Raw genomic sequence first — 25,031 nt, 5'->3', positions numbered from 1 at the left:
CAAAGAGTCGGACACGACTGAGTGACTGATCTGATCTGATAAAAGCTAAATTTTGAAAATGAAGTTTATATAATTCAGGTTATTTTACCAATACCAGTCAATCCAACCAGTCCATCCTGGAGGAAATCAGTCCTGAATATTCATTGGAAGGACTGATGCTGAAGCTAAAACTCCAATAATTTGGCTACCTGATGCGAAGAACTGACTCATTTGAAAAGACCCTGATGCTGGGAAAGATTGAAGGCGGGAGGAGAAGGGGACCACAGAGGATGAGACGGTTGGATGGCATCATTGACTCAATGGAGTTTCAGTAAACTCTGGGAGTTGGCAATGGACAGGGAGGCCTGGTGTGCCGCAGTCCATGGGGTCGCAAAGAGTCGAACACGACTGAGCAACTGGACTGAACCGAACCAATACACACTAATGACATAGCTAATATTTGTTGAGAGTTCTATCAGTGCCAAAAAGTTGCTGAGATATTTGCATGCAGCGTCTTAACCTTTGAACAACTTATGTAACAGGGACTCTCTTATTCTTCATGTTAACAAGTGGGATATGGCTGTTATCTGGCATTGGCCCCTCTGGGTGTGTACCTTACTCTTTCACTCTGTTCTGAGCCTAGGAGGCTGACAGATACCAGTCACATCCACCACTCCTTCCCCTGCCCTCTGGCTTACTTTTGGATTTGGCCAGTCAAGATCCCTGATGAGACAATTAAAAGGGATGGCTAAGTCTAAAACAGTTTTAGAAACCCAGTCTCTGAGTACACTACTAAGCATATCTGCTCCTCGAATTTTTGTCTATGAAATAGAAATGAATCTAACCTTTTTCTTGGGTGGTGGTGAGGAGGATTAAATTAGATGACTCACATAAAAAATACCTAGCTAGATTTCTCCATTCTAAAGGTCTGTTTTCTGTTGCATTTTGTAACGTAGTAGTCTATGAAAGTGATGGTTTACAATCACAGTTTGTTCTCTAACATGGCAGGGGGCAGGAGGCAGAGTGCCATATCCTGCCCAGACACCCCGGACCCACCTGGGAGTGGCCTACATGCAGTGTGTTTGACTGCCACGGCTACTTTTGTCTGCCTGAGTCAGTGTGCTTTGTCCTCAAGCAATCAGAAATGCCAGTGTTTCCTCTGGTTCCTGGACTGATTCTTTTAATATTCACATTCTTACAAAGTTCACAAAAATTTGAATTTTGTCAAATGCTTTCCCAGTGTACATGGTTTGTATGATCTCCTTTGATTTATTAGCACAGTGAATTATATTAATAAATCTCCATAGATTGAGCACTCCCTGCATGGCTGGAACTTATTCTAATTGGCTAATTGATTGTTTGCTAATATTATATTTATTTTTGCTTCCATGTTTATAAGTGAAATTGGTCTGTAGTTTTTTTGGCTTCCCTTGTAGCTCAGTCGGTAAAGAATCTGCCTGCAGTGCAGGAGACCCGGGTTCAATCCCGGGGTTGGGAAGATCCCCTGGAGAAAGAAATGGCAACCCACTCCAGTATCCTTGCCTGGAAAATCTCATGGACAGAGGAGCCTGTGGGCTGCAGTCCATGGGGTCGCAAAGGGTCGGGCATGACTGAGCAACTAACACTTATTTACTTACCAGATTCAGTATCAGTGTTACACTTACAAAGGGAATTGGGAAGGTTTCCTTCTTTTTCTACTCTCTGGAACAGGTTGGGTAGCCCTGGGATTATATCTTCTTTGAAGGTCTGATTTCTGCATGAAATCTTTTAGGCCTGACACTTTGTTTGCTGTTTCATAGTAGGTCTTTGATAACTTACTTTTTGTCTCGTAGGAAACTGGTGTGTTCAAACTTTGGTCTACTGGAATCAGTTTGGTGATGGTATTAAAATTATTCATTATTTAGGTTTTCAATTTATTACACAGAATTATACCAAGTATTTTCTAATGGTGTATTTCAGTTTACTGTTACCTTTCTTATTTGGATGTTTGTGCTTTCTCCTTTTTTGTTTTTTGTTTTTTTTTTTTAAATTAAGTAAGCTAGTGGTTTGTTGATTTCTTCAAAGACCAGATTTTATTTGTTTATTGGTTTGTCCTCTCTTCTAAAGCATTAGATTTTACTATTTACGTCCTTCCTTCTGTGAGTATATTTTTTATTTTAGGAAGAACAATTTCAAGTTACAATAGCTTTATGATACATAAGACAAATCATTCCTCGTTAATATTTTTCCCCAGATTTTTCTGGGATGTTTTCATTTGTTTGTGAATAGCCTCCCAGAGGTGACTTTTATAATTATTGGTCAAATTTCACTGGAATTACATTGATTATTTTTAGATTTTTGGAGGAGAATGGGTATTTCTATAATACTGAATCTTTTTATCCAGGAACAAGTTATGTCTCTTCATTATTTATTTGTACCTCTCAGTAATTTTATTTTTTATATATATTACACTCAATTTTTGTTAATTTATTTAAAGTTTTAGCCTTAATTGTTTTTTACTTGTGTGAATGGAATTTTTCCTTCTATAATCTGTAAGTTGTAAGAATAGTATTGATTTTTGTGTTTGTAACTGCCATTTCATGAATGCTTGTTTCTACTTTTTTTGTTCTTCCGTGTTTCCCAAGTGTATAATCATATCATATGCAAATAATTGCTAGTTCATTTTCTAATAGTTGTATCACTTATTGTTGATTTTTATATGCACTAATTGGTACTTTCAGAACAGTGTTAAATAACAAATGTAAAAGAAAAACCTCAAGTCATATTGTTGACTTTAGTGAGGATGCTTCTAGTGTTTCAATAGTTAGCATAATTCTTAATTTTGAGGGAGGATACATATGTCCTTTTCAAGAAGTAAATTTTTTTAAAGCAAGACATATATTTGAATATTATTAAAAACTTTTGACAGTTTTCTTGGTAATCATATTTTTTCTCCTTTGACTTATTTATTTGATGAATTTCATTAATGGATTTTCTAAGATTGAAATACTTTTGAATTCCTGGAATGAATCAATTTGCATAATGTACTGCTGGATTCTCATTGTTAAGATTTTTAGGGTTTTTCATGCTACTATTTTTAAAGTTAGGTTGGTTTGCATGTTTCATCTTTTATCAAAAATTTAGTTCTTAATGGTTTCCAAGTAGTCTATCATGTGGCTATACCACAAATTAATGCCATTTTTCACTTTCATGCATTGGAGAAGGAAATGGCAACCCACTCCAGTGTTCTTGCCTGGAGAATCCCAGGACGGGGGAGCCGGGTGGGCTGCCGTCCCTGGGGTCGCACAGAGTCGGACACGACTGACGCGACTTAGCAGCAGCATTGTTCCCTTATAGAGCCATTGATTTGTCATTTCCATTTTTCAACATTGTAAGTAACAATGAATATGCTTGTCCACCCCTTTTTCTTGTTTCTTAGCTTATTTACCACTTCTTAAGAGAGCCCCTTCCTGACCCTCTGACTACACTAAATCCTCTAATTACATGGAACTGTCTTATCTTCCCAGTGCTTTGTTAGGTCTGTAATTTACATTGACTATGTGTAGTTAATGTCATCTTCTTCTCTACTATTTGGTAAGTGGCATGAAGTCATGGACCATGTCTGATATTACACATCACTGCATCCTTCCAGGAGCTCAGTGCCTGACCTATAGTATGAGTTCAGTAAGTACTTTCTGAATAATGATTATCATCTATGTACATATATTTTCTTCTAAGGAGGGTAGGCCTGTTACATAAAAAGAAATTTTAAATTTTATTTTCTGTGTACATTGAGATAGTAAATTAATTGATTGGAACTGGAGGTGAACTAAATTATTTTCATAAGAAAGGAGAGAGGAATTTGGGATAGTGGAGAAGGAGCAGGTGAACAGAAAGGTTGGAGTCTGAGACACAGACCCTAAAGCTAGTGGTAAAGGGACTAAGGAGCTTCAGAGAAAGGATTTTTAGTTACAGTAGAATCCTATTCAACTCAAGTGCTAAGTCTTGATAGATTCTTAGGAAAATCATTTTTGTGAAGCTAAGACAGTTATTCAACAAAGATGTCAATGTCATCTGAGTTTCACCAAGAAGGTAAATTAAGTTTAAAAAGGGCAACGGTAAAGTCCTGCATGTAGATTAAAAAATATATCTGTTGCCTGAAGTAGTAGAGGTTTGGAGGGGACCTGACTTTGATAGCTTTCTCTTTAAAAATGTGGGCAATTACCTGAGTACAACGTGTGACAATTTGTGTGATCAGTATTAAAACAGTGAATGCAGGAATTAATAGGAGAACAACATCCTATCCAAGGTAGACCATAGTTCTACTTCACCCTATTGGTCAGGTTACATTTAAAGTATTCATTTCAGTTTTTTTTTAACCTGAACCATTGGCAAACTTGATAGCACCCAGCGTGCTACCTAGTAGGGAAGAGTTTGGAAGGCCATGGCCTAAGAATCATGTTTGAGGGGAAGAGAAACCGTTTAGTCTCAAAAAGAGGAAAAGGTCAGGCCACTTGATAACTGTCCTCAAATCTGTTGAAGGACTGATGTGTTGAAAAGGGTTAGATCCTGTTCTATGGGCTGCAGAAGACAGTATTTGGAACAACAGCGTATATTATGGGGCCTAAGATAGACTCAGTACAAAAACTTTAGGATTAAATTAGAATGTGCTGCTGTTGGAAGTGGGAGCTTTCTGGCCTTGAGTATTCTAGCAGAGGCTGTGTGACCATCTATAGAGGAGACTTCTGCTTTGAATGGGTCAGACTACATGACTTCTTCAGTCTTCTCCTATGGAGAATCTATGAAAAAGACTGGCTGCCTCATTGCTTTCACTCTTCATTGTTACTAGTTTAGTATCTGCTTTACTCTTCAGGCTGAAAGCTCTGTGAGGATGAGGACCGTGTCTATTTTGTTCACACTGAAGTAGGAGGGGCTGGCATAGAGCTTTGTGGTCAGTAATTACTTGGTGAAGTGAAATGAATGGTTGTCACCCACGATAAACAATGTCGATGGAGCAGTTTAGCCATTAGAATAGAGGAAATTAATTAAGGGGACTGGGTTCAGTTGATGTCTCTACTTTGGCCCCATCCTTAATATGTCAAGTCTTGAGCCAATAGGAAACCTGGTCTTATTGCCAACTTTATCTTTTAGAGGTAGACTTCCATTTCTCCACTCATGAAATAATAGGGAAAAACCGTATGGCAGAGTGTGTAAGAGTACAGTTCCTGGAGTCAGACTCCCTTGTATTACTTTCACAGGGTTACTGTGAGAATTGAATTTGTGTGTTTGTATGTATGTGTATTGGAGAAGGCAATGGCACCCCACTCCAGTACTCTTGCCTGGAAAATCCCATGGACGGAGGAGCCTGGTGGGCTGCAGTCTATGGGGTTGCTAAGAGTCGGACACGACTGAGCGACTTCACTTTCACTTGCCACTTTCATGCATTGGAGAAGGAAATGGCAACCCACTCCAGTGTTCTTGCCTGGAGAATCCCAGGGACAGCGGAGCCTGGTGGGCTGCCGTCTGTGGGGTCACACAGAGTCGGACAGGACTGAGGCGACTTAGCAGCAGCATGTATGTGTATGTGAGCTACTATTATAAATTGGTATAAATTCTTTTTTAAAACTTAAGCATTTGGAAAAGACAGGACACATGGTAGGCCTTTGAATAATGTGCATAATGATGAATTCTCTCTATATATACAGAAGCTTACGAAGAAGCCTTATAAAAGTTGTACATACACTAGAGAGATAGAAGGCTGAATTTGAATCCCAGTTTTGCCATAAGCCATTCTCCTCTCTGGAATATCAGTAACATCGAGCTGAAAATACCAGTATTGACTACCTTGAGAGTGAAGTGAGCTCAACTATGTGGTAGAATTTTGATAACTGTAGATTAAAATGCATAACTTGAGTTCTATTACTGCTTATGTCTTTATCACTACCACTGGTCTCCCTACCACACACACTGTAGTGGGGCCCTGGTTCAGCTGCTACTTTGCAGGATTCTTCTCTTCTACCAGCTTTAGCTCCTTTCCTTCTCATCATCCCTTCCTGGGAGGAGGAAGGGAGGGAGTACTTCCTCTTTGCTTTTAGAGCTATCAGGATCTCAGGTTTAAGGGCTTAGATTAGAAAGAAAAATGGCTGTTTTGATTTCCACCCTGTTCTTCTATGCCATTTCTTTCTTGGTCCCTCTCAAAATTTTCCTAGCTCTCCTGTGGCATAAAGTGAGTCAGAATAGCAAATGAAACATGCAGAAGACATAAATTCCAGGCATAAAATATATATCAAATATACATCTATCAATTGGCTTTATGCTATCTGAGCTGCCCCCAGGGTGTCAGTGGATCAGGTGAATGGATTTCTGCCACTGTGGGTAATTCCGTAAGGTAATAGGGCCGGCCTTAATGCAGTGGAGAGGCAATATTCTCCCAGTTATAGATCAAGGTTTAAAGGGGGATTTGTATATTTTGATTTTGTGAGTCAATGAAGTTGAGTCCCTAAGGCACTCTCGGAACTCAGGCTTTCTGAGGCTGTGGAGAGGAACTGACTAAAATCCAGGAATGCAGCTTGAAGGGGATGAAGCCACCCTTGGCTCCAAAGGACTGGTCCAGAAAGGTTCAGTCTTAGGATGTCTGAGGAAGCTCAAGAGTAAAGATAATTATTGTATAAATATTGCTTTATTTTTTTCATTTACTTGATCAAGTTAACTATTATACCAAATAGTGAATTTGTCTAATCAAATGGAGAAAAAATTCAAGCTATTTGATTGACTGACAACACCCAACCAGAAAGGTTCATCAGTTAGCTTTAATTGTGATGTTACACCTCTATGATGATGCACTAAGAGGGAAGACTTGGAGATGGAGAAACACAAGGAACACTTATTAAGATGACATTTTATTTTACAGGTACTGTGCTTAGCATTTCCATGCACTGACTAATGCTTTCTACACCCCTATGATTTAGGAACTATGGTTATCATTTACATTTTATGGTTGAGGAAATCAAGACATTGAGAAGTTAAGTAACTTGCTCAAGGACCACCTAGTTGGTGGATCAGGGATCTGAATCCATTCTTAACCACTACAAATACTGCCCCAAAGAGAGAAGCTCTTTCCAATTTGGGGAATGGTTTTCTAGGCTCCTGGAAGTCTGAGAACTTAGATTCAGAAAAATTTGATCAGAAATGAGAATATTAGAAATGTGCCTGGGAGTAAGTTAATATTCCTGATATACACCAGTGTGCTTAAGAATGGTTTCTACAGCTCCACACAACTAGTGGGAGGTAGGGAGAAACCTACTCCAACCTTTCTTTAGATGAAATCTGTTAGCAAATTCCACATTTGGACCTGAGCCCTAGCAGAGTTGTTAGAGATCTGATGACTTGGCTGAGATTTAAAAGATTTTCCAAACACAGGGGTCTCAAGAAAGATGCAGACTTTGATTACTGAAGTACAGCTGTGCTAAACATTTCCGATTATTGGGGAGTCCCAAGTCTAGTACATGTCATGCATATGGTAGTAAGCAGGATACTGAAGATTAATATCTATTAGCCGACCTCTTCTTCCCAACAGAACTCAGTTCTATTCCTGCAGTCACCCTGCCCCATGTGGCCAATTAAACACAGCTGATCCCAATTCCAGATCCCAAGGGTGGGCCTGATTAGGTTTAGCAATCCAATTTTTCTATCCTGGGATTGGTTCAACAGTGGGCATATGATCTGATACTGGCCAATTAGAATTGAGAGGATGTCGGGGGAGGAAGAGAAGTTAGGTATCTGCGTCAGTTTTCTTCTATTTTAAGGGAAATTCTCAGAGATTATCTTTTTCTTTCCTTTAGAAGTAGCTATGTTTGTGTTGTGATAACTATGCATGTCTCACAGTGTTTTATAACTTTCTCAAAGACCCAACTAAAATCAGCTTAAAGAATACATGTTTATTTTATAACCATTCACATAAGAGTTTCAGAGGTAGGATGGTTACAGGGTTGGTTAATCCCAGGGGTGCAAGATTCCTTGCATCATTCTCTACTGTGTGTTGGTAGCTTTCTTTGTGCTGACAAGATGATAGTAGCAGCTCTAGGAATCCTCACACGGGAGAGGCAAGAGTGTCCAGAGGCAGGAAAGGTGGCAAGTTCCTGACTTGTGTGGGAAACATTCCTAGAAGGGCCAAAGCTGACTTCCTCTTATGTTGCCAAGAATTGTTGCACGTACATTCTTCAAACAGTTGTGGGTAGATGAAAGAAATGACCATAATTGGCTTAGATAATTAACATCTACACTTCAGTTCAGTTCAGTCACTCAGTCGTGTCCAGCTCTTTGAGAACCCATGAATCGCAGCATGCCAGGCCTCCCTGTCCATCACCAACTCCCGGAGTTCACTCAGACTCACGTCCATCGAGTCAGTGATGCCATCCAGCCATCTCATCCTCTGTCGTTCCCTTCTCCTCCTGCCCCCAATCCCTCCCAGCATCAGGGTCTTTTCCAGTGAGTCAACTCTTTGCATGAGGTGGCCAAAGTACTGGAGTTTCAGCTTCAGCATCATTCCTTCCAAAGAAATCCCAGGGCTGATCTCCTTCAGAATGGACTGGTTGGATCTCCTTGCAGTCCAAGGGACTCTCAAGAGTCTTATCCAACACCACAGTGCAAAAGCATCAATTCTTCGGCACTCAGCCTTCTTCACAGTCCAACTCTCACATCCATACATGACCACAGGAAAAACGATAGCCTTGACTAGACGGACCTTTGTTGGCAAAGTAATATCTCTGCTTTTCAATATGCTATTTAGGTTGGTCATAAGGAAGATGAAATATACTATTTGATACTTGAATAAAACTGGGCTTCTCTTGGAGAGAGAAGTGGGAGAGAGTATGACTGTTGGATAGATAACCAATAGGGTTGGCCATACCCTACAACAACTGTAGTTGTCAGACTACCAGTTTGAGTGAAGCCAGCATCAAAGATGACAAGGTAGACAGATGCAAGTATCTGGGTCCTTAATGACATAATGAGCCGCTGAATCAAACCAAATAAGAAACCTGCACAGCTTCCTGTGGACTTCTATTATGTGCCATAAGTTCCCTTCTTATTAAAGCTGTTTGAGTTTTCTATAATTTGCAACTGAGATTACTAAAGACAGATACAAGGTGCTTAATGTACACTTGGTGAATAAATGAATGAACAGATGAATAGATTTGAGGTTTATGTACTAAGGATGAAAGTCTCTTATTGTATCATATGAGGATGAGCAATTTTTGAAAAGCAGGCAGGGGTAAGTCAGATTTTGATATACTGAAAATACATAGTAAGTTCTTCTGAAAAGACATATTTATCTTATAAAATAGTTCCTTTTAAAAAACATTAGAGCATATCTGTGGTTATTACTGTTAACAGAAAATTACTGAAAACAACTGGCTCTCTTCTGGATGAGTACAAAGTGGGGAGATAAAGTAGGTATACTATGGAAGTATTTAATAAACCATTTATCAAATATTTCTGGGGTGCTTATGATATGCCAGGCATTGTGGTTGGTCTCAGGGATACAAAAGTGAGCAAGAACAATGTGATCTTACTTTCAAAAATTTGGAGTATTTCTTCTATATTTCAGGGATCTAGACTAAAATATCCCCAATAGATCCTAAACTAGTAGAGAAGCATTACTGTTAATTTGGTTTACTAAAAATTAGGCTAATTGAATATGTAATATTTGGTGGTTGTACAGCACTCCTGTAAAGTATATACATGTATATAATAAAATAAATATTAATAAATACCTGCCATTGATAACTTACTCTGTGCTATGCATGGTTGGTTCTAAATGTCATGTACTTCTCATAATGATCATGTGAAGTAGATACTATCAGCAATCTCATTTTCTAGATGAGAAACCTGAAGCAGAGAACAGTTAAATATTTTATTAAGGTTACACACCTAGCAAGTTGCTCAGTTTGGTTTTCTACCCTGCGAAACTTTTTCCAGAACTTATTCTCATAACCACTCCTGTATGGGCATTGTATTTTATTCCCAATTGTATAGATTAGAATCTGAGTTTCAGACAGTGAAAATGACTCACCCTGTCTATAGTAGAAGGGAATCTGTGCTGGTCTCAAAGAGGTTTTTTGAGTATTAAATGAAACAATATGTAAAAAGTACATAAACCAAGGGCCTGGTGTATAGGAGGCCTTCAGAAACTGGAGGGCTTTAAACAAATTTAGGGTTTAGTTTTCTGGTCTTATTCTAGGAATTGTCAGAAATTTCTGAATTTCCAAAACCCACAGCATTTCTTTACCATATCCATTTCTTCTACCCCCCCCCCCCCTGACTTACAGGAGGCCCCTACTTGCTTTTCAAGTATTGCAGGAGGAAATTATAAGAGGTGATGCAGACTCCTGAATGTAAGTCAGAAAGAGTTCTCCTCTAACTGTCTCATTTCCCTCTTCTGAGAATGTCCAAGGTTAGCACAAGAAATCCATGGCCATTGAATTCTCCATCAATTTTCAAAAGGTTACTTATCGTAGAACTTTAGGATTGGAAAGGACCCTGAAGAACTTGTAATTTTAATCCTGTATTTGAAACAATATCTCCTTCTTTGGAATCCCACCAAGAGATAGTTTCTGAAATTTGGATCTGGGCCTGGGGTATTCATGAAGATGTTTATCACTCTTCTATCACACAGAGAAAAAATTAACTTGTTTTTTAAAAATTAATTTTGGTTGAACTATCATCTGTTATAGGAAAGGACAGTAAATCATATAGCTCTATTTATTATCCCCAAGTGAGGCAACAGAAAAGGTTACGAATTTTCACAAAGTGAACTTACTGTGTAACCAGCACTCAGAGGCCTCCTTCATGCCGTTTCCCACATACTAAGCCTTCAAAGGCAATCATTGTCCTAACTTCTGATGCCACAAATCAGTTTTGCCTGGTTTTGAACTTCGTATAAATAGAATCATGCAGCATGTAGTTCCTTGTGTCTGGTTTCATTCTATCAGCATAGAGGTGTGAAATTTATCCATGTTGTTGAATGAGGCTGTAGTTGGTTCATCCTCACTGTTGTGTAGTTTTCACTGTATGACCAGACCGTGACTTATTTATTCATTTTCTGTTGATGAATAGTCGACTGTTTCTAGTTTAGGCTATTAATTACAGTGCTTCTGTGAACATTCCTGTACATGTCTTTTGAACATTTGTTCACATTTCTGTTGTACATACCCAGGATTAGAATTGCCGGGTTATAGGAATGCATGTTTTGTCTTTAGTCAATGCTGTCAAACAATTTTCCAGAGTGTTCTCCAGTCTAAAAAGATTGAGTTGAACTTTTTAAAGGATAGGACCCAAGGGGAACATAAGAAGCTCCATTATAAGTGATGCTACATCTGTACTCAAAGAATCAGAAGCATCTACTTAAAACTTCATTTGTTCAACATACATTGATTGAGCACCTACTGTGTGCTACAGGCTCTTAAGTTTTGGGGATCTAAGAGATTAAAAGAGAATTTAAGCATATAATCCAATGATAACTATTTACCAACTGTGGTAAAAGCAATGAAGGAAAAGTACAGAATGCCATAAACCCAAAAGACTAATGCCTTCCCTTTTTTATTCCTTAAGGGAAGGGGAAAAAAAATAAATAAACAACCAACCTCTAACTGTAATAGTGTTAATTGTGAACCAGCTTCCAGGCTGTCAGGTTGCAACCTAATTAATCACTGAGGGTGGTATGGAATTGACGAATTGCTTTGGTGCTCTTTTACTAGTATAAATCTTTGATTTAATGATTGCTGCTCTCTGATTCATACCGTACTACCTTGGTGATCAATATGCATGATGAATGGCTGATTTTCAAGAACCACCCACTTGGTAATGCTCCTTTACATACACAGCGTGTGTATATATAAATTAGCACGCAAGACAGATTTCTAACAAAGCAGCAGACGGTGAGGTAATATTATGGGTTGAGAAGGAGGGGCAGAAATGGAGGAGATGAATGGAATTTGCTGATAGAAGCTGGGAGGAAATTTTCAGGAAGGGCAAAATAAAACACTCATTGAGAGAATTCTCTTTTCTGTTTACTGTTTGATCAGTTTCCCTTGGCTTAAGTCCTTCAGTTCAAGGATCTGACACTGCTTTGAAGGAGACTTACTATTCACAGCTCCTTCAGAACATGAAATTCGTTGTAAGATAAAAGCTATATGTAATTATCAGCTATGGATTCCTTTGCTTTATTTCACAGTTTCTATCACCAGGTGGGCGTGAGGGTAGGAAGTTGACTATGGTTTGCAGTGGTCCTGGAAGACCTGTTTTGTGTTTTGTTCATTAAATCCAGAACTGTTTATTGAGTACCTACCGTATCTCAAGCTGCAAGCTAGGTTCTGGAAGTACACTGGTGAGTAAGACAGGATAATGTCCACCCTCAAGGATCCTTTATCTAGAAGGGTCTGTGAGGCTACTAGAGCCTTCTTTGGTATATTGGACACACATGTGCTATACTTCACTCTGGTGTTGAGATACTTGGTTTCTAGTTTCAGAGAATTGTCTTTAGGTGTCTCTCACCCTCCTGTTCGCACACACATATATTTTGTGATTCAGTTTCCTCATCTGTCAAAACCTTACTCTCTCAGATTTATTAGGGAAAGCCAGAAGTATGTGATGTAACTGTGAAATAGTGAGACCAATTCTGATGTGAGTTTTACAGAAACCAGTCTCTTTATTGCCATGTTGTAAATATGACAGCAACTTGAGTAGTGAAGAATTATATGAATGTAAGCTGTTTTGAATTTTCAGGGAATTTTATTTTATCTGAAAGACAGAATCAAAGAAACACTGAAAGAATTCTTGTTGCATTATTTTTGATAGCAAGAAGTTGGAAAACCTTAAAGACCCATCCCTGGAATTTTGGTGAAACATGATGAAATGATTCAAAATGATTACACAGATCTCTATTGACATAAAAAATAAGTTCTCATCATATTATTGAATAATAAAAAAGGTTTAGAAAAGCACATGTAGTTATGATCCTGGGCACAGAGTGGGTATTTGGTAAATATCTTTTTAATAAACAAATAACTGGTTATTTGTAGCTCTTCCCTACCTCCCTATCAGCAAAAAGAAATGTATGGAATGATGCTCCCTAAATTGTTAAACGTTGCTGTCTTGGTAGTGGAGTTTCATGTAAATAGAAAAAATTTTTGAAAAATATGTTCTAAATAGTTTATTTTTTATAATGAATGTTATTTATTTATATACCTAGAAAATACGAGCTATTTTCATTTTTTTAAAGAACAGTACTCTGAATAAGAATACATTCCATCTGTTAAAAGGAGGCTTGAAGCCTCTCTTCTCTGGGATTTGATCTTCCTCAGTATGCAAGAGAATTAAGAAAAGCGACTCCTGGGCAAGTGGTAGTCTCTTTTTACAAGACCTGGAGGGCTGATTTCATCAAGTCCCCCCTGGAGAAATCTGAATGGTTCCGCATCTCTCCTCCTGGGAGCTGGTTTGCTCTCCCTCTCCTGAAGCCAGGGGATTCTCACTTTTATTACTATTGTGGCTTCTCTTCCCCTCTACCCATCTCACCCGGGCAGATTTCTTGTTTCATCTAGCACCCAGTAGAGCTCTGCTGAGCTGGGGCCTGTCTTTCCCACCAATCCTCATCCAATTAATTGATAAAAAAATTAATAATTTAATTGTAGTGATGGGAATTATACACCATTCTCTGAGCTCCCTCTTTGTGAAGCATCCCAGAGATGCCTCATACAGACAAGCACCTGAAGCAAGAGGAAGGAACATTTTCTATATTTTAAGTGGATCTGGCCACTTGAGCATCTTTGATTGGAGGGCAGGCAAAAGAACAGGAGTCTGAGAGCAAAAACGGTCCCACTAGAAATCAGAAGGTTGAAAGGAAATTGGTAGGGAAAAAAATCACACTTGTTCCCTCTGTGCTGGTGGATATTTCTGGGACTTGTGCCAACCTACTTACTTATTTTAACCCTGAATGGCATAGGTGTGACACAAGTTCATTGATTTTTGGATTCATTTAAAATTCCCTGATAGCTCAGTTGGTAAAGAATCTGCCCACAATCCAGGAGACCCTAGTTCGATTCCTGGGTTGGGAAGATCCGCTGGAGAAGAGATAGGCTACCCACTCCCGTATTCTTAGGTTTCCCTGGTGGCTCAGCTGGTAAAGAATCTGCCTGCAATGCGGGAGACCTGGGTTCAATCCCTGGGTTGGGAAGATCCCCTGGAGAAGGGAATGGCTACCCACTCCAGTATTCTGGCCTGGAGAATTCCAGGGACTGTATAGAACATGGGGTCACAAAGAGTCAGATACGACTGAACAACTTTCACTTTCAAAAGTATGAACTCTGAATTCAGTCTTCACAAGCTGTGGGACCTTTGGCTTCAATTTTTCATCTGTAAATAGAACTAATAAGACAACTTATCTAACAGGGTTGTTGTGATGGTCAGTGATACGATGTCCTTATAGCACTTATAGCCCAATATCTGAGACTTTCTGCAAGGGCTCAAAAGTTTTAGATATAATAGTGAATATTATTTCTGCAAGTCAGTATTAGGGATTATGTAACTAGAGGCCAAGCTAAAGTTTATTAAAGTATTGAAGGGGTTATTTCTTTGTAAATTTAATCTAGGAAGGAAGAGTTTCTTGAAACAATGTGCTGTTTAAGGCAGTGATGTAACATGATTGCAATGGTTAATCAACTCAGAACAGTTTTCAAGTCCCCTCAGGTGTCTTAGAAACCTTGAAATCACATTATTTCTAGTTAGTTATCCAAGTGTACCTTCTGCTAAACATTCTGCTAACAGTATTTTGAATTACTGCAAGTTTTAAAATACCAGTTTATTAAGTATTGTCTAAAGCAGATGTGTGCTTAAATGGACCTTTACATATTTTAAACAAATTGTGGTTTCAGTGTACAGTAGAATTGGTAGCTTAGACTGTATTAAAATGATGAAGATTTGAATTAAACTCTTCTGGGTTTTATTCATGTAAATGCCATAGTATGAAGAGCCATGGAATTATTTGTAAGTATCTTATGTCTCCTTTATTCTACAGTAAACCCATAGAGATAAGTGATTGCTCACTTATCTTTTTGTCACGCACATACTATTTATAGCTTGGTATATAGTATAGAGTAAATGCTCAATAAATGTTGAATGAATTATGGCCCAGAGTTTGTGTGAACAAGTATTTGTTAGTCTGGTCAAGGGGAAGATGGTGAAACAGAGCATTTAACCTCAGCCTACTTTTATCTCCTGCAAAGATGAAAAGATCCTTGGGTTCACTGTGTGTTATGTATTTCTTTTGTGTTTTTCTGACAACACATAGGATGGTAAGTATTCAGTATACACTTAATTGGATCAAAGTAAATAGAAGGAGGGAAAAGTAAACAGAGGGAAAAGTAAAATGGGCTACTATTGTTCTTAAATGAGGAAAACAATTTCCCTGGTTTTAGCCTCTCAATAAAATTTTTTGAGCCTTCCCAACTTTGTAGCTCAGCTGCTAAAGAATCCGCCTGCCATGCAGGAGACCTGGGTTCGATCCCTGCGTTGGGAAGATCCCTTGGAGCAGGGAATTGATGCCCACTCCAATATTTTGGCCTGGAGAATTCCATGGTCTGCATAGTCTATGGGGTTGCAAAGAGTCGGACATGACTGAGTGACTTTCTATATATACTATAGATTTTGGTGCATGGTAACACAAGTTGATTGCCCATGGAAAACTGGTCATGAAGGGTTTCATCTCTCTTTTTCCACAAAGAATATTTAATAAGGTCACCTTTTGACACACAGTTTGAATTTTATAGCTAGCCAGACCATTTTCTCAGTCCTTGCACTCCGCTAAGGAAGGACCCTAGAGCAGTTACCTGGGTAATCGTACCAAGCTTCTCCTCAAATGCAGATAGGGAAGAGCTTTGAGGGAAACATTTGCCACCCTTCTAAACACAGGTTCCTCTGCCTGTAAAGCATAATGAAGCTATAAGCTCAGCTTCAGAGGCCAGGCTGGCACTAACTCTGGAACACCTAACTTCATTGTCCATCTCTAGGTAATGTGTTGGTTTGCCCAGGCATCGCAAAGCTTTGTAGCTAGGGATCTGAGGAACTGATAGAAGAAGGACTTAAAGAAGAATTAATGAGAGAGAAGGGTGATTCATGGAGTGGAGTTGTTTTTGCTGATTAGAACGGTTGATTTTCAGTGGTTGTAAGGAGGGATACCAGACTATTTCCACAAGAAAAACCATAGTCAGTGTAAAAGACAGGCCATTTCGTTCATTAAAAAAAAAAAAAAAAAACAGTAGAAGCAGAGAACCTTAGAAGTCAGGCTTTTAGGATGTTAGTGTCTCCCACCAACAATTAGGTGAGCATAAAGACGCTCCCAAATTGGGTACCAACAGCTGAGAGTATCCAGCCTCTTGAGCAGGACAAAGCTCACCAGCCAGTGTAGGCTTCATGACAGCTGCAAAAGCAATGGCTACATAAACTTTCTCAAGGGTGGGGGGGCGGGGAGAAAGCGGAATGTGAGAGACGTTTTTGCAGTAAGAAAAACATAATAAATCCAAGAGCTACACATTGCCTGGGGATTTTTATGACCATAGCCAGGCATGAAGGAATGACTGAACTTAACTAAAGCTGTTAATTACCTGGGTGAGATCAAAAGCCCAAGTAAGGGAATATATTTATGATGCACCTTACAGGATATGCTTCAACTTTTTACTTTTTTTCATTAATTGGTTTGATTAAATAGATTTAAAGAGCCTGGGCAGAGCCCTTTAAATCATATTCCATATTGATCTAATGAAATAGTCAATAAATTTACTAACATAGCTCCTTTCCTTTACAGTCTGAAGGGAAATGCTTCACTGAATGGTTATAACTCAGCTCCAAACCTCACTGCCATTCCCACAGTGACTCATCGAGAGCAGGAGGATGCTGGGAAAATCTTTTAGGCCATTTGGAGGAGTGCTTGAATAAGTGGTTTAACACCTGTTCACAGACTACTCACCACCCTCTGACCCTCATCCACCAAGCCCTTTGGTATTTCATGGAGGACTTTATTGGAGCTGGCCAGTGTTGGGTGCCTTGTGAATTCTATGCATAATTTAGCAAATTTACCAATGTTTGCCACCATGTGTTCTAGCCCTGACTCTGGGACTTCAAGACTCCAGCCATATTTTAGAGCCTTTGACTTTCATTTGTCCATCCAGTTCTGTAAATATTGACAAAATGAGGCTCTTAAATACAGTAAAATGGGCTCAGATGAATAACAAATCTATAGTGAAGATGCCTAAGTCTCTCAGTAAACCTCAAACAAATCCTGGGAAAGTTTCCTAAAGTAGTTTCTTTGTGTCCCTTTCCCACCTCCTAGGGCAGGGCAGAGAACCTGGATGAGAGACATGGATAAAGGGATATTTTATGAAATCTTTTAGACACTGACATTTCATGAATTTCTTCTTTTGAGTGAGGAATGGAGCAAGATTTTGCACTTGCCTTATTGTTATTAATCCCAAAGTTAGGCCTACAAGCAGTGTCCTTGGGGACACAGTTTCCCTGGGCTTGGGGTGTCAAGTCAGCACAGAGGTGACAAAATTAACTTTGGAAGTCCCTTAATGCACCCATACAGGACAGTGTTACTAGTTTTTGTGCCTAAAATCCTGCAAGTAATTTTTGTGTACCTTCAAGTATGAGAACCACTGTGAGGAGGAACAGAGTAGGTGTGCAGCTCTGAGGAATTCAAACCAACCTGTCTTTAAAATCACCATCAAAACCTTAGTATGACTGGGGGATGAGCTGGCATTCCCAAAATGACCCTGACAGCCTACAGGCTTTAGTCAACCCTGTTTTTATATTGAGCCTTTCTAACCTTAATGCAGTGTTACAGATTGATTATGATTGCTAAGCTTAAACTAGGAAGCGGAGTCACATCTCGGAGGACGGGGGCAGGGGAGAGTGGGTGGGTTTAGTCTCCCAAACTTGCAAGCCTGCGCTAAATTAGACCTTGATGCAGCTTCACTGTACTCAAGAAAGCAATGGAATTCTTGGGCAAACCAGGGCAGTTTGTGGATATAAAATGACTTTAAAAATTAAATGCTGTAGTGAATTCAAATGTTCAAACTCAGAGTTCCTCAGAGTGGAGGAGAAATCCCTATAATAGAGGCCTTTCTCTCTCCTTTCACTTCTCCCCCTCCATCTTATTGTATCTTCAATTATCTGGGTAATTTGGTCCTGAGGGCATAAATTCCTTTATAACTCAAATCCATTATGCAGAGAAGAGTCATCAGGAAATTACTCAGATTGCATCCCTGATGGTGTGAAGGTTTTGGAGCAGATCCGGCATCCCATTAGCAAAGCACTGCTCTCGAATTTAGATTTGAGCCTGGAGGCTGGACATCCATGCTCTTGCCTTCGCCCCTCTTTGTTTCAGCAAGGGCCGCCTGTAGGGAAGTCCCGTGCTGGTGCTGGCTGGCGGCAGCTTCTCTCCATCCGAGGCCACGGCTGCTGCCAGCTTCCCTTGGCTGGCGTAGACACCTTCTCTCCAGGCCAGGGACAGCCGCTGCCAGGCGGGCAGACGTATGCTTTCATCATGTCTCACCATCTCCTGGAGCCAGGCACCCAGGCCTTTTAATTCCTGTAAAACTCAGGTCTTTCTGGTGGAGAGCTGGTTTTCATATCTGTGGCCTGACGGGGATCGTCCTTGTGCTGCTGCTGGTGGTCTGTTGGCAGCCTGCCTTTGAGCTGACAGGCCCTCAACCAAAATGCAAACATATTCAAGTTCAATTTTGGAAGAGGACATTCTAAGTCTGGCAACCTCTCTCATCTGGCTTCATTCTTTCTAGATTTCTGGTTTACTAGGGATATTCAGTTTGGTTTTATTATTTGTGTATACAGGTTTTCCCTCTCCCCCCGCCCCCACCCCTGCTCACCCCTGCAAAGTGACGACTTTGAGGAAGGCAGCATGTAGAAGGATCTTAGATTATGGTTCAGGCAGACCTGTGTCTATTGCTCTTTGTGTCTTCCCTCACAATTAAGTAAATACTGTGAGAAGAGAGAATTTTGTGTATTTCAATCTCTGCTGTGTCCCCAGTGTCTGGCATTGTGCCAGGCACATAGTAGGTGATCCATGAGGAATTAAAGTGCATGAGGAAAAGAATGGGCTAGCATGCTGTGCTCTAATTAGCAGCTTTGTGATTTTAGGAAGAATTCTTTTAAATGCCATTTTTCATTTTGTCACCTGCAAAATGGTCATGAAATGTGTAAGACCATAGAGAAAGTACCTGGCTAGTGCTGTGTTCAACAAATGGTAGGGTCTCCCTCTTCCATTTGTCAACCGTAGAGTGAACTCTTCAAGGACAAACACCTCGTTTGATTCTCCATTTCCCAGGCCTAGCACTGCTCCTGCACAGAGTGGGTGTTCCATAACGACTTGTTGAATGAATCTAGTCCTCCATGGGAAGCGGGTGCTTGGGGATCAGTGAAGTTGACTACTGAGGACAGGCCTAGAAAAGTTACCTTTCTATTGTGTCTCATTCTGGTATCTGTTTCTATGTGAGGGAAATGAATAGAGAATTCTCTCCAGATCATCTGGATCTATGGATTATGTGATGATTTGAAAAGGAATTTTTTACTGAAATTTCTTCTTTTCAGTCAAAAAAGACCACTCATAGGATAAAAGGCCAGGCCTTGCAGTGATTTGCTGACCACACTCTACATATTTTGGAAGTTTGATACTTTATGTGTAATTTCTTGCACATTTGTAATGTTAGGTCACGTGACCCATTCCGTGAGTTAACACACCTGCTACTGTTACACCCATTTGACAAGGAAGAAAAGTAGAGGCAGGACATGGAGATTTGCCAAAGTCAGACACTTATTTAGTGGTGCATTTCCTCACCCCAAACTTGCCTCACTAGAGCATGTAGCTTCTGTGAGTATTGAGCTGAAAGGAGGATACAGGTGTTTTGTATCAAAGGAACTCCTGTTCCCTTTGTCAATGTTACTTATTTGCAAAATCTTGTCTTTTTTTCTGTTACTTGACCCAAGGTCTGTATCTGCCACACCACTTACAAATTGCTCCAATCTCTATTTTTGTTGTTATGCCTGACATATAGTCACTTTCTTAGCTTGCAGCTCAATTAATCATGCTCGTGTAATTTTGAAGGGAACTTTTGTGTTCGTTTAAATTTGGAAGGTGTTGAAGAATCACTTACAGCTTTCAGCACTACTTTCTCCAGATATGACCCAGCTGAGAATGTCTATTTGATTTACTGTGTTAAGTTGTGTCTATTTCGTTTTTCAAGAGGGCTAGCATTATTAATTTTATTCTATTTGGGGGAATAATTAATTTTATTCTATTTTATGGAATCTATATTATTTATAATTTATTTATATTTATAATTCATTTATTTATAATTTTATTCTATTTGGGGGAATAATTAATTTTACTCTATTTTGGGCTTCCCTTGTGGCTCAGCTGGTAAAGAATCCACTTGCAATGCAGGAGACCTGGGTTCGATCCCTGGGTTGGGAAGATCCCCTGGAGAAGAGAAAGGGTACTCACTCCTGTATTCTTACCTGGAGAATTCCATGGACTGACTCATGGGTTGCAAAGAGTTGGAAACAACTGAATGACTTTCATTTTCAATTTTGGGAAAAAAGAGAAGAATATATTTATTCCTATATCAGAAGATATTCCTATGCTGGTAATTCAAGGCCAAATTTTTTTTGTTAACCTCTGATAAAATAACATGTAAACTGAATGCAAATCAAGTGTGACCTAAGACTTATTATATTATTGACAATTCTGGTCCCATCCAAAGCCACAGAAGATAATAAATTAAGTACTTCTTCACGTAGTATTGGTGATGTTCAATGCAAACTCTTTTGAAGATGAAATGGAACATTTTTATGAAGAGGGATGAATGAAATACAATAAGCTACTGTGGAGATAATTACTAGAATGGAGGTAAAATAGGTACCTCGGTGATTCTTCTCTAGTGTTGCCATAGGTATGGTCATTTAGATGCAGCATGAAGCCTCAAGCTATAGAATGCTAGCTCAAGGGTACCAAAGTGTAGACAATTCTATACTCAGTTCATATGTTTATTCTTCATTCCATTGGACTAACAACTTCCACATCAAGAATGTGTTTTCATGACTTAGTATAGACCCTACAGTGGTGTTTGAGGTCCTCGCTTTAACTAGTGCCCTCCCAACCTCATCTTGCTTTGCCCACTGCACTCTCTCTCCAGTGGCTTTCTTTCTTCTTACTTCAGCACATCAAGCTTGTTTTCATCATAGGGTTTGTCTGTGCCAGTCCTTCTCTATGGAATAATTTTAATCCAGATCTTCACAAAGTTCAGTGGTTCTTGAACAGAGGTAGGGCTTATTTTGTTTCCTAGGGGAAATTTGGCAGTGTCTGGAGAGGTATTTTATAGTTCTGACTTGGATGTAGGGTTGCTACTGGTATCTAGTGGACAGACACCAGGGATACTGATGAACATCTTACAATGCACAGGATAATCCCTCACAACAAAGAATTATCTAGTCCAAAATGTCACCAATGCTGAGGCTGAGAAACCCTGAGTTATAGCTAATCTTTCTCAACATTCAAATGTCACTTCTGTCTCAGACAGGGGTCTTCCCCATCACCTTCTCTAAAGCAACCACACTCTCTCCCGTTACTTTTTTTCCCCCTCAGCTCCAGGCTTTATCTGAAATTTTCTTTGTGTGTATTTTTACTTGATTCTTATCTGCTTTTTCTCTTTAAACTATTAATATACACTACTCTGGAGTGAGGCCCTTGTGCTTCTTGTATACCACTGTCTCCTCAAAGCTCAGAATAGTGTCTGTCATTTAGCTGATGCTCAGTACACGTTCCTTGGAAAGAGGGAGGGAAGAAGGGAGGTAAGGATGAAGGAGGAAAGAGGAAGGAAGGGAGGTTGGTTGGATGGATGGAAGGATGGATGGATTATGATTATGAATAAATACTGAAAAAACTCAAGGACATAAAAATCACTCCCCATTGTAATGATATATACCAAAAATTCCTAATTGACAAACTGACTGTCACATGTCATGAGTACTGGTGATAATAGTTCCTGGTGAATTGTGTAAGTATGTACTATTAATGGTCATTAGTGTAACACTTAATTTTCGGAAGAAGCTCACCAGGTCCATAACCCCAGTTTCCAGTCTGAAGGAATCATGGGCTTCATTAGTTTGTTAGCAGCACAGGTGGAATCTTGGGGACTGATTCTGGGATCTAACGTTAATATGAGTATTAAAGTTTGTCACTGGGACAATCTGAGATTCTTTTCTGTGTATTTTTTCTGAGGATTTCAGGGCTTTTCTCCATTTATTTTTCTCAGTACGTTCTTAATTTTCACTGCTTTGTTTTCACTCTTGCTGGACTTTTCTTCCTGATCTCTTTTCATGATTACATGCTGACACTACACTTCTGACTCTGGCTATGTCATCTATAGGAACCTCCATGTTCTTTGGCATCATTTATGGGTAATTCAAGCATATTGTATAATCATATGTGTAATTATTTTTAAGAGAAGTATCATAAAAAGTCACTTGGATTATCAATCGTGAAATAAAGTTAGTGCAATGAAATGCATTTAGTGCTGATATTAGAATGAAGGTAACTGGTTGTAACTGAGTAAGAAGGCAACTCAGGATAACAACGGTGTCATAATCATCATGATGGATTTGCCATTTCCTACTGCAGAGGATCTTCCCAGCCCAGGGATCAAGCCCATGTCTCCTGCATTGCAGGCAGGTTCTTTACCTCTGTGCCACCTGGGAAGGCCCCCATCATGATGAATTTGAATTGTCCTTGTCCCAGAGGTAGGTGTGAGTGCCAAGTTGCAGAGAGATTCCCTGAGTGAAATGGAAAATACGTTTACTCTACCATGGAAAACACATGTTTCATAAAGACATGACTTTATCAGACTTTTCCTCTGGCTTCCTACTGAGACTTTAAACTCTGGAACTTTCATCATGCTTCCATCCCCCCTCACAGCCTCCGTCTTTATCCCCTAATTACATGAGCTTAACTTCCCCTGACCCACAGAGAGTCAAGAAAAATTGGCATATAAAGCCCTGTTGTGTTTTGGTCTGACCTTTGGGTCTTTTAAATGAAGCCAGGATACAGTGTAGGGGTTTGAACTGCTAATGTCTGGACGCCCTTAAGAAGCATAAATCTCTCCAAATCCAAGGGGGACTTGAATGTGGTGATTTCCAACCTTCTTGGATTTGTGACACCTAATGGTTTGATTTGCTAACACCTCTCCCCCCACCCTTTTAAAAGTAACAGGTGTGTCATATGTTTATTTTAAAAATTGAATTATTTATATACTATTATTATTTAGCTTATTTTTGAGGGGGGAGACAGGGAAATCCTTTGGAGAATTTTTAATGGCCATTATGGCTGGCTCCTAAAGGCTAGCTCAGATTTAATCCTCTCTTTATCACTGATCTCATTATCATGATTCTAGTTCATTTAACCTTGCCTGACTTGGTCTGTCATCTGTACTCTCCTGTGTGATACCTGACCACACACTGTCCTCTGTTCTTTAATTGCTCTGGTGTGTTCTGTGTTTCCATCAATATCATTCTCAAATCTGACCCAATTCTAAGCACAGGGTCAGATCAGATCAGATCAGTCGCTCAGTCGTGTCCGACTCTTTGCGACCCCATGAATCACAGCACGCCAGGTCTCCCTGTCCATCACCAACTCCCGGAGTTCACTCAGACCCACGTCCATCGAGTCAGTGATGCCATCCAGCCATCTCATCCTCTGTCGTCCCCTTCTCCTCTTGCCCCCAATCCTTCCCAGCATCAGAGTCTTTTCCAATGAGTCAACTCTTCGCATGAGGTGGCCAAAGTACTGGAGTTCCAGCTTTAGCATCATTCCTTCCAAAGAAACCCCAGGGCTGATCTCCTTCAGAATGGACTGGTTGGATCTCCTTGCAGTCCAAGGGACTCTCAGGAGTCTTCTCCAACACCACAGTTCAAAAGCATCAATTCTTCGGCCCTCAGCCTTCTTCACAGTCCAACTCTCACATCCATACATGACCACAGGAAAAACCATAGCCTTGTCTAGATGAACCTTTGTTGGCAAAGTAATGTCTCTGCTTTTGAATATGCTATCTAGGTTGGTCATAACCTTCCTTCCAAGGAGTAAGCGTCTTTTAATTTCATGGCTGCAGTCAACATCTGCAGTGATTTTGGAGCCCAGAAAAATAAAGTCTGACACTGTTTCCACTGTTTCCCCATCTATTTCCCATGAAGTGGTGGGACCGGATGCCATGATCTTCGTTTTCTGAATGTTGAGCTTTAAGCCAACTTTTTCACTCTCCACTTGCACTTTCATCAAGAGGCTTTTGAGTTCCTCTTCACTTTCTGCCATAAGGGTGGTGTCATCTGCACATCTGAGGTTATTGATATTTCTCCCAGCAATCTTGATTCCAGCTTGTGTTTCTTCCAGTCCAGCGTTTCTCATGATGTACTCTGCGTATAGATTAAATAAACAGGGTGACAATATACAGCCTTGACGTACTCCTTTTCCTATTTGGAACCAGTCTGTTGTTCCATGTCCAGTTCTAACTGTTGCTTCCTGACCTGCGTACAAATTTCTCAAGAGGCAGATCTGGTGGTCTGGTATTCCCATCTCTTTCAGAATTTTCCACAGTTTATTGTGACCCACACAGTCAAAGGCTTTGGCATAGTCAATAAAGCAGAAATAGATGTTTTCTGGAACTCTCTTGCTTTTTCCATGATCCAGCTGATGTTGGCAATTTGATCTCTGGTTCCTCTGCCTTTTCTAAAACCAACTTGAACATCAGGAAATTCACGGTTCACATATTGCTGAAGCCTGGCTTGGAGAATTTTGAGCATTACTTTACTAGCGTGTGAGATGAGTGCAATTGTGTGGTAGTTTGAGCATTCTTTGGCATTGCCTTTCTTTGGGATTTGAATGAAAACTGACCTTTTCCAGTCCTATGGCCACTGCTGAGTTTTCCAAATTTGCTGGAATATTGAGTGCAGCACTTTCA

General features: G+C 39.8%; 1 long non-coding RNA gene across 1 annotated transcript in view; it reads left to right on the top strand.

Moving 5' to 3' along the window:
* Nucleotides 1-1,809: 1,809 nt before the first annotated feature.
* The window catches only part of LOC113895090, a 134,846-nt gene continuing 111,624 nt past the window's right edge, over nt 1,810-25,031 (top strand). The window contains exon 1 of the long non-coding RNA XR_003511754.1: nt 1,810-1,853. This is a non-coding gene — a long non-coding RNA (uncharacterized LOC113895090). The remainder of the gene's footprint in view (nt 1,854-25,031) is intronic.

The sequence above is a fragment of the Bos indicus x Bos taurus genome, chromosome 7 (assembly GCF_003369695.1).
Source record: "Bos indicus x Bos taurus breed Angus x Brahman F1 hybrid chromosome 7, Bos_hybrid_MaternalHap_v2.0, whole genome shotgun sequence".
Classification (NCBI taxonomy): Eukaryota; Metazoa; Chordata; class Mammalia; order Artiodactyla; family Bovidae; genus Bos; species Bos indicus x Bos taurus.
This window is presented reverse-complemented; position numbering and strand designations above follow the sequence as displayed.